This window comes from Triplophysa rosa, linkage group LG2 (assembly GCF_024868665.1).
Source record: "Triplophysa rosa linkage group LG2, Trosa_1v2, whole genome shotgun sequence".
Taxonomy (NCBI): domain Eukaryota; kingdom Metazoa; phylum Chordata; class Actinopteri; order Cypriniformes; family Nemacheilidae; genus Triplophysa; species Triplophysa rosa.
This window is the reverse complement of record NC_079891.1, coordinates 2,121,019-2,130,921: the sequence shown is the minus strand read 5'-3', so window position 1 is coordinate 2,130,921 and position 9,903 is coordinate 2,121,019. Positions and strand designations below refer to the sequence as shown.

The 9,903-nt window shown below is 36.4% G+C and overlaps 2 long non-coding RNA genes across 2 annotated transcripts; one reads left to right on the top strand and one right to left on the bottom strand.

The window, feature by feature from the left end:
* Positions 1-2,040: 2,040 nt before the first annotated feature.
* LOC130548538 (uncharacterized) lies at positions 2,041-3,027 on the top strand. The gene is made up of 3 exons (XR_008962053.1): positions 2,041-2,254; positions 2,334-2,411; positions 2,649-3,027. It is a non-coding gene; the product is annotated as an uncharacterized LOC130548538 (long non-coding RNA).
* Positions 3,028-5,534: 2,507 nt separating this feature from the next.
* LOC130565321 (uncharacterized) lies at positions 5,535-8,700 on the bottom strand. The gene is made up of 3 exons (XR_008964353.1): positions 8,632-8,700; positions 8,319-8,420; positions 5,535-5,586 (listed from the first exon to the last, which is right to left on the bottom strand). It is a non-coding gene; the product is annotated as an uncharacterized LOC130565321 (long non-coding RNA).
* Between the last annotated feature and the right edge of the window lie 1,203 nt (positions 8,701-9,903).

Here is a 9,903-nt window from a genome sequence, read left to right as displayed (position 1 = left end):
GACTTTGCTCAGTGGTGTTGGTGTAGAAAACACAGTTATCCAGTTGTGATTGACTGACTGTGAACTGGGCCCACTCAAACCATTCGTTGTGAATTGCAATGCCCAACCGTCTTTCACACCTGGGCAGGTAATCATAGCATGTGTCCACTCCACAATTGCGAAGTCGATTGTTGGTAAATCTGTGGCCAGTGGGTGTTGTAGTCATAGTAACGGGGCAGGAAACTGCCTAGATTTGGTCATAAAAACAGGGCCAGAAAGTGCCTAGATTCCATACACACTACCAAACATCAAAAACACAGCTGTGATTTTCTGAATCTCATACAAATGTGTTTAAAACAAAGAGCAATACATTGTGAATAATGGTCAAAAACATCAAGACATATCATGAAATTCCTCCATATTGTCTTGTGTGTGTTTTTGGCTACAGGTGTTGTAATCTGGAACAAGTGGAGCTAGGCATCAAATGTGGCTGACAAACCATTTTAAGGTGAATATTTTGCCACCTAGTTACTGGGATTGTGTACGAGGCGACGGTATCAACACACATAGCCCCACCCCGGACAGCAGGCTGCAACCAGGACCATCCCCGTGCGATCGGTAAGAATGTCAAGAGGAAATTTACTAAAGTGATCTTTTTGATGTTTTTGAGAAGGTGCCAGAGGCCACGTTTACATTTCTTTACACATTTCAGTGGTGTACGATATACGTAGAGTAAAGATGTATCATGTCCCTAGGTACTTAATATCTCTATAGTTATACTTTCAAATTCCGTTGTCATAAGGAATTGTGAAATATACATTAATCGAGCCTGTTATATGTGTCATATATTTCGTCCATAAAAGAAAACTGTTTAAATTTCTATTGATTTTTTCTATTGATTTTGTGTACTGAAGCAGCAAGATCTGTGATCCGTAATATATTTTTGTTAAATAAAAAACTCAGTTCCTGGTGTCGACGTCATTACATTGGATTAACCAATAGGGAGGAGCAACACATATAAGCCCCGTCCCGTACAACAGACTTAATTGAGAGACCATGAAGATGGAGGTTGACTTCGGAGACAGCATCCTCTTCAGTGTATTTTGTAGTGCGTGAGAGGAAGGTCCCTTTCCCTATAATCGTGTATATATCCTTATCATTCCCGTGTGCAGGCTGAGATGCATCTGAGCTCTTATGTACACATGCAAAGTTCATTTATTTGTACAAGTTTATTATGTTATTAAGTTTATAATATTAAGTTTATTATGTTATTAAGTTTATTATGTTATGAAGTTTATTATGTTATTTAGTTTATAATACTATTAAGTTTATTATGCTATTTAGTTTATAATATTATTACGTTTATTATGTTATGTTTATTATGTTATTTAGTTTATAATATTATTAAGTTTATTATGTTATTTAGTTTATAATATTAAGTTTATTATGTTATGAAGTTTATTATGTTATTTAGTTTATAATATTATTAAGTTTATTATGCTATTTAGTTTATAATATTATTACGTTTATTATGTTATGTTTATTATGTTATGAAGTTTATTATGTTATTTAGTTTATAATATTATTAAGTTTATGTTATTTAGTTTATTATGTTATTAAATTTATGTTATTTAGTTTGTCATGGTAAGTAGTTGTGAATTTGCACTGTTTTGTCATGTTTGTTTAATGAAAAACATTTAATATTCAAGCTCCTGAGACTGTCATGTATTTTGTACCTTAACAACGGTCCACATGAGTCATTTACGAGAAGGACAAAAATACAGCATGACGAGGTAAGTTGAACAGATGTGTGTCTACACATGCATTATTCTTCCTTCAACACCAGCAGATTCCACAGTGCAGTGTGCAAGAAAATGTTTGTTAGGATATAGTATTTGGAAAACGTGTTTACTCATACACAGGAACATTTTTACATTAATGCAATGTAATTGTTGTTTTTTTAATGAGATTGAGGGTGTTGGAATGCATTCTAAAGATTTCACTTAATTTATGCTATTTTGCTTACATATTGTCTTCCTTTGTAGGTGGAAAACCCATATTTTTACATAGACAAACGTGGTCAACCAAGGACCAAGAACTGGGAAATTCCAAAGTATCCTGGAAGTTTAGTTTAGCTTTACTACGCTCTTTACGATTATGAAAAAGCTTTTAGTTTGTTTTACCCATGTCTGTAAATAGCCGTTCCTGAATGATGCTTGTAAAGATACCATCAGGTCTTTAGCCAGGTTCTGGGTCAGGTGTCTGAAGAGGAAAGGTATGGTTTATTACTGGAATAACTGTTTAAGAATTACTGTGCAAGCCCATATCTATGTTTCTTTGTGTCTGTGAATCAGTGAAGAGAAAAGGATGGAACCCTTCCGCAGGCCCACATGCCGACGCTGCTTTACAAATTAAACGCCGGAAACAGTGAGGTCAGCTGTCTTTTTATTTTATTGATGCTAAGATGAATAATAAATGATGTCTTTGTGTAGTCAAAAGATTTTCGGGGTCTCTTATGACGAGGCAGAGAGAGACGCTTCAGGATTGACCCTATATCATGGCTAAAGTAACGATGAAACAATGAAATTGTGTTTGAAATGGTAACTATTGCTATAACAATATGTGTTTTGCAATTGACGGTCATTGCCTTTTATTTTCAATTTATGAAGATGAAAACAACCAGAGCCAGGATTCCCCCCGGGAGTGGGAAGCGGATATGGAGATAGAATCAGGAATGAGGCTCAGACTTCAGTTGGGAAAGCTTTCACGAGCCCCTGGTATAATAAACTAAATAATTGTACATTAGGTCATGAACAGATACATTTCATCACCGTGGAATTATAAGGTTTCCTGCAAGCAACCATTGAATGAAGGTTAAAAATAGTTGATGTTAATTGAATTAATATCACTTTTGCACCCACAAATAATGTTCTTAAAATATGCTCTCTTTCTCTCTCTCTGTTAATAAGGATTTTATGACAGCATCGATGACCCAGACGCAGATGTTTCATTTTTTTCAGTAATTGTGTATGTTAATAAGTAGCACATAGGGTTTTTTGTCGGTGAAGAATATACAGTTTATGCATATACAAGTTTTAATATTTTACAGTCATTGAAAATATGTGGTTATTTGAATAATTGACAATTCAGTAATCGTGTCTGCTTGTTTTTTTTTTAATATATATTCTTACCATATCTCTACTTAAATGTTATAAGCCTGAAAGATCCAACTCTTGACGATGACAAAATGCTAGATCATACAGATCAAGAGCTTAGATCAGTCCACTAGTTCTTGCACTAGGTCACTTCATCAGGAAATGAAGTCGGCCATGTTGGAGGCACTGAACCAATGCTATTGAACCAAATGGAAATCACACATTTTGCTGGCGAAAAAATGATTCTTCTTTAGAAATAACTGGAAATAAAGCTGTTTAATGTAAGCCGATCACACCCGAGAATCGCTATGACCATGCTTCAAATGCATATTGCAGACCTTCTTATTGCTTTTGGTTGAAAGCACACGTCATTTTTTTCCAGAAAGGATCATTTCACAATAAATATTCTTAATGCTTTGGCTGATGTCGGACATAACAAAAGGGGGCGGGCTTTGCGAAGGGTCAATTATGCTTTGCCTTCACAATAACGGCTCATACTTCCTTCTTTATAATAGAATAATCAACTTCAACACCAACAGCTACTCTTTTTTTCTTAAGAAAGTTTTCCAATTCTACATCGAACCAAGCCTTACTTTTTGAATGGCAGGTGACCCCTTAGTATCAATCACATTCTCAACACAGAAAGAAATATAACCGCACACCACATCACTCAACTCATTATTGTCCAACATTTTCCTTTTGGTAGTCAGTTTAGTTGGGGGTTATTAGATATTAGGGTTGTTTTGGTTTTGATTGTTACTTTTATTTTTGGCATCACTTATTCTTTCCTTTTTTCTTACTTTTTTAAAGTTTATTTTGAACATTGTACATCTGAAAATAAATAAAAAAATATTGTATCTGACAGTAGGGGTGGGAATCGCAGGGTACCCGAATAATGAGTCATACCGTAATGATTTTCACATTGCAAATAAACGTATAATATATGTAGTGTTGTGTGTCTTATTTGAATGCTGATTTTATTAACGCTCCTGCATATTCCAATGCATAAATTTACCTTACTTGTGAACGTCATATTTTAAGATTAACCTGTATGCTTGTAAAATCACATAGAAAGCCACGCTTCCTGCATAATTGGATCATCATATTTAAGTATAATTATCAGAACATAACTGCTGATTAATAATTGATTAGTAATACATAAGAACAACACCAAAGGATATAATTGAAGCAAGGTCGAGTTAAGGAATCCACCCCTTCAGTCACCCGTTTTAGACCAATGTGGGGTCCAATACCCCACGTCCGGTCTAGTGAGATCGCTACGGAGAACGGGAGTGGTGACGCATGCTTCCCTGGCGGGTCACACTTGTCTCTTCACCCCACCACGGACATGCCAGAACCTAAAAATTCTGGTCCCCATGGAAGGGGCTCTCCCGGTCCTCCACTCACGAGAGGGCGTTGATGTCATCTATCGTCAGGTGGTTGTTCAGGTTGGCTGTCGGCTTCAGCAATTCTCCTCTTTGGCTGGATTCACTGCTCAAAAACATCAGTCGTCTTAATCTGTTGCATGAATGCATCAACATACTTTTCTTGTGCAACTTTTACCTTCAGTTTTGGATAATATTTAGTCTTACTACTTAGCATAGCAACGATGCAAGTTTTGCAAATTTCCCATGTTTACAAGTTCCTCACAGAATACCAATCGGGCCCTACAGCATGCATAGTGGTATGGTCAGCGCTAATAATCAACTTTAATTTAGTTAGCATCTCTCTGATCTCCTGTCCTATGGGTGCTGGTCTCAAAAACTGAGGAAACTGTTTTCTTGGTTAAACCACTCATCTCCTAAAGCCAGAGAGGAGTTGTTTACAGCCATTTCTTAAACACGGTTGAAAACCATGAGAAAGGTAGAAGTGATAGATCTCTTAACAATACAGCTGACTTCTTACAGGCAAAACCACAAAACATCTTCTGCAACCACATATACTGATTAAATCCAATTTGGGTCAATTATTATTATTATAAATCACAGGGTCGTTCCTGATGCAATTTGTGCCAAAAAACTGCCCCAGTGCACTGACCCAAGACCTGTCAGACATCATCTTCAAATACAATCAAACCATACACTGAAGTTAAAGAAAATGTTCACTCTTCAACAGAGTTATTATAGTTTTATTAATATTTTAAAATATCTTTAATATTTAGATTTTATGTTCATTTTCATTTATGTTCACGCAATTTAAGATTAATTTATTTTCATTTTCTTTCTAGTTTTTGTTTATTATTATAATTTTTGTGCCTCAAGTAATTTCAGTTTATTTCTTCGTGTATTTTAAGGCTTTCCAATAATTTTTGGGACCATATTTGATTTGATTTCAAGAAAAAGAAATGCTTTCCAAGTTTTAATTTTTGTAAACTTAAATAATCTTGCCTTGCTATCCAATGATGGCGACAGCTGCCTTCTGCACCTGGTCAGGCTCCTTTTTCCAAAATTCACTGTAAACAAAATAGTGTATGAGTTAGTGTATGTAACTACCCTTGTGAGGGTAGACACCATATTTACATTTTCATAAATGACAATAAAGGTATGAAGGATCGGAGAAGTGTTAGTCAATAGGACGTGTGCCCATTTAAAACCCTGCAGTGCTTTATTTTCACAAAATATCCTCCAGGATATTCAGGGGTGTATCAGCTGAATGTTCCAGACCTTGAATTGAATTTGTTCATTTATATTAATTTATGTAATTTTTATTACAGAATTGAAAGAAAGGTTGTGCTTAAATTGATATTTCACCCTAAAATTAAAGATCTGTCATCATTTACTCAATACCATCATACCAAACACACAAAACTCTTGTTCAGCTTTGGAACAATTTTCACATTTTTACTAAATGGAACTTTCCATATATTATCCTCGTTCGTTCTTTGTTATTATGTTGTTTATTGTCGCTGATGTCTAATTCTTTGTTTCATGAACCAATGAAAGTTGAAGCTGGCGGGGCGACACACGTCGTTCAGCCTAATGTGTCGTACCGCCCCCTCGTCTATAATACTGCACTCTGGGGTACATGGTTCGGTCTGCGCAACACCGAATGAAGTCAAACACACACTTTAGTTTGGAGACACAAGCTCTCTGCTCGCTCTTTCCTGCACTAATCACAAGCGTGTCATTCACTACTCATAAATCACATTAAATGTTCAAATAAATCTTTGGCGGGGTAAAAATTTGTTTTACGCACTCGCACCAATGCGACCCTGTGAAATTTTACCTCGCACGTTATAAAAAAACAATCGCATTTGCGAGCATTTTGGTCACAGTCTAGATCCCTGTAAATCATTTTGGTTTTGGCCCAAATTCTCTGCAGACTTTATATAAGAATATTACCAGTTGTGTATCCTTGTCTAAAGGGACTTCATCTTGATTTGTTGTTGTAGGACGCGCCATGCTACGCTGTACGCGGTTGTCCTCCTCCATCAATCGCGTTTCTCTGTTTGCCAGTGTATTATACTTTCTGCTGATAACTCACCCCCACTTTAAAAACCACTGCGTATTCTTTAAAAAAATGAGGATATTTGTTATCATTAACATAACTGTAAGGGGATTGTCGCCATATTAAATTGTATCTAACTATTAGTTAGTAACTAGCCAACTTCACAAACGTAAGTTTGTGTGGAGAATCAATAAATGAGGGCGAAAGGGAGACATAACTTATACTACAATGTAGGATATATGATTGTTTTAGATCAGAGGTTCTCAAACTTTTCAAATCAAATCAAATTACTTGTTCCAAGTACCACATAATGACCGTCACAGAAAAATCACATGAATAAACATGAAAATTAATAGTAGAGCTGTGAATTCTTTTTACAACTCGTCCTCTTCTAATTCTAATTCCAATTCTAATGTAGCCTATTATTAATAATACAAACACTTTTTTATTCACAAGCTATTTTCAAACTAAATAACATGTTGTTTCCATGTTTTTCAAGTTAGTCAACAGTGATAGTGGACACAAAACACTTTTCTGTAGTGCACAGTAAACAAACAGGGCTCTGTAAATGATTTTATGGGGGATTTATTAACTTTGTGGGGACTCGCAGAAAGACTACAAACCTATGTCGAAGACAGACAATGTAGAAAGAATATTTAACACAGAAGATAAATATTCGTCGTCAAGAGAACAGCGGTATATAACAAACAGAGACTCGTCAATGCAGTGAGTCAAAACTAAATCACAACGCGCGCTTCATTGATTTAACCTCGAGTAGATGCAGACGCACGTTGAATTAGCGCTTTACACCATTAACTAGTGTTGTAGTCGAGACCATCAAAACCGAGACCAAGACAAGACCAAGACTTTGAGGGGCCCGAGACCAAGACAAGACTACGACAGGCCGAGACCGAGTCGAGACCAAGACCAGAACTCCCAAAAGTCATTCAAAAGATCCAGAAACACTAAAGTCATAATAAAATAATAATAGAAGTAACTTAGGTGATTTATTGTGCAGAAATGTATGTGTAGGATGTGTTTTATGTTCCATGTTTTATTACCCACCTACTGTAAAATATTACAATTTTTGTGCAGGCAAAAGTTCCAACAACTAAACATAAAAAACTCGGTAAATACCCAAGAAACATTTAACTGCAACATGTGCTTGACAAAAACTGCACAAATGTTCATTCTTGATTATTATAATTAACTATCAATGTCAATAATAGGTGCAACTTGCACTCATAAGTGTGACCCAGTGTGTGAAAACTAGACTAAATATCTAGTTATTAGTGACGAGCATCAGAATTAGATTTTTTAAACATTTATTTCAATGTGATTTACTGTAAGTCTTTGACATGGCCTTAGTCAAAACTCAAAATCTAAAGCTTATACTTTCACAGGATATTCTTTACATTATGTTGGTTGCGCTGCTGAATAAATAATAGAACCCTGCCCAAAACCCAAGAGATGCAGATGGGGATCAATAGAACATTTTTTAAAATTGTGTAAAAATGTGTGGTTCGTAACAGTAAACCAATAGAATTGATGTAATATTATTTTAAGCAGGGTGGGTGTATGTAGAAATAGTATATCACAAATACATGAATCGGAGTATACTCGCTACAAAAAACCAGACTACACCACAGTTTCCAACCGTTCATGAGTTCAACATGGCAGCGGACTGAGATCAGTCTATGGTTGGGAATGTGTAAGTTAGGCCTCTGTTTGCTTTACCTGTTGCTTCAGTTTCTGTGGCGCGAGCGACGGTTAGAGATGATGGTCTGTCAGACGTCTCTCTGGATTTAAAATACAATTTGCGGGAGTGCGTGTGTCCGACTGTGAGAAAGCACAAAATATAGCTTAATTTTCCACTGGTAAAATGTGTAAAACACAACATATTTGCAACTAACCATCAACTTGGTTCTGCGCTAGCTAACGTTACACACATATTGGTAACTGATTAGTCGTCAGATAAAGAGGCACGACAATAAAACATAAAACGTTCAAAAACGCACTAAACGGGGATTAAAAAGTTGTAAAAAGTCACCTACGAGTTACCGTCCTGCTGTGACTCCGCGTGTCAGGGAATGAGCAGTGGGGGATGGGCGGACATCACTTAACCAAGGAAACAATCATATTTTACCCGGGATAATATTCTGCCTCAAGTTAAAATAATTACTTTAAAGATTTAATGTATGCCCAAAATTAGATGGATTTATGGTATTATATTTTAGTTATTTGGTTAGCTATGAAATATACAAAATAACCTTAATCACGCTGCCTCCGTGTTGAAATCGAAAGCGAGGCAGAGGTGGGAGGACAGATAGACTGATGGTTGACCAAACTAAAACAACATATGAAGCAACATACCTCTATCAGTCTATAGATTCATTCGCATATATTGGTCAAGTCTGCAATTAGTAAGGCACTTCATGCACTGACAACTGTTACTCTTAACGATTAAACTCGATACCGACAGCGATTAAAAACATTAAACCTCACAAATCCTAAATGTAAGTACTAAAAAGGTATTTAATCAACATTTACTTAACCACTTACAGCACAAAATATGATCTTTAGCTTGAGATCTGCATCACTAACGCGGCTTGCTAAGTATGTACTGAAGGTGGGGGAGGGGTTCACTAAACAACTCTCTAGGAGTTAAAGGGGAAGTTCACCCCAAAATCCAAATATTGTCATTTTTTACTCACCCCCACGACGTTCTGCGCGTACTAAGACAACCCAGCGTCTTCGGAACACAAATAAAGATATTTTTGATAACATCCGAGAGCTTTCCAGGCCTCCTCATAGACATCATGGTAATCCTTTTTGTCAAAGTCCAGAAAGTGCTAAAGACATCGTTAAAATGGTCCATCTGATCATAGTGGTTCAACTGAATTTGCATGAAGCGACGAGAGTACTTTATCTGATCGAAAGAAGCCAAAATAGCGAGTTTAGTCAACTGGTATGGACACTTTATCTTGATGCAGCCTTTTCCACAGCAAGTACCTACACTGCACCAATCCATGAGGCGATGCCCCAATTTGAGGAAACTTGGGATTATCATAAAGCCACACTCACTAACCTCCATGTCAATGTAAAGTTTTCATGGTTTGCAGTGCAGACTGTGTTCTTCCATTAACCTCATTTTGTCTTCCACATGCATTGCAGCACCACTGTTGGGTACAAAACTGCTCTTCAAGTCAGACACAAAGACTGAATGCATATTGGACGCAGTAATTCTGCCAGCACGAAAGTGACACCAAGATGAGCATTTGAACTGCTTTCTGGTCTGTCTTTCAATGAAGTGTGTCTTGCT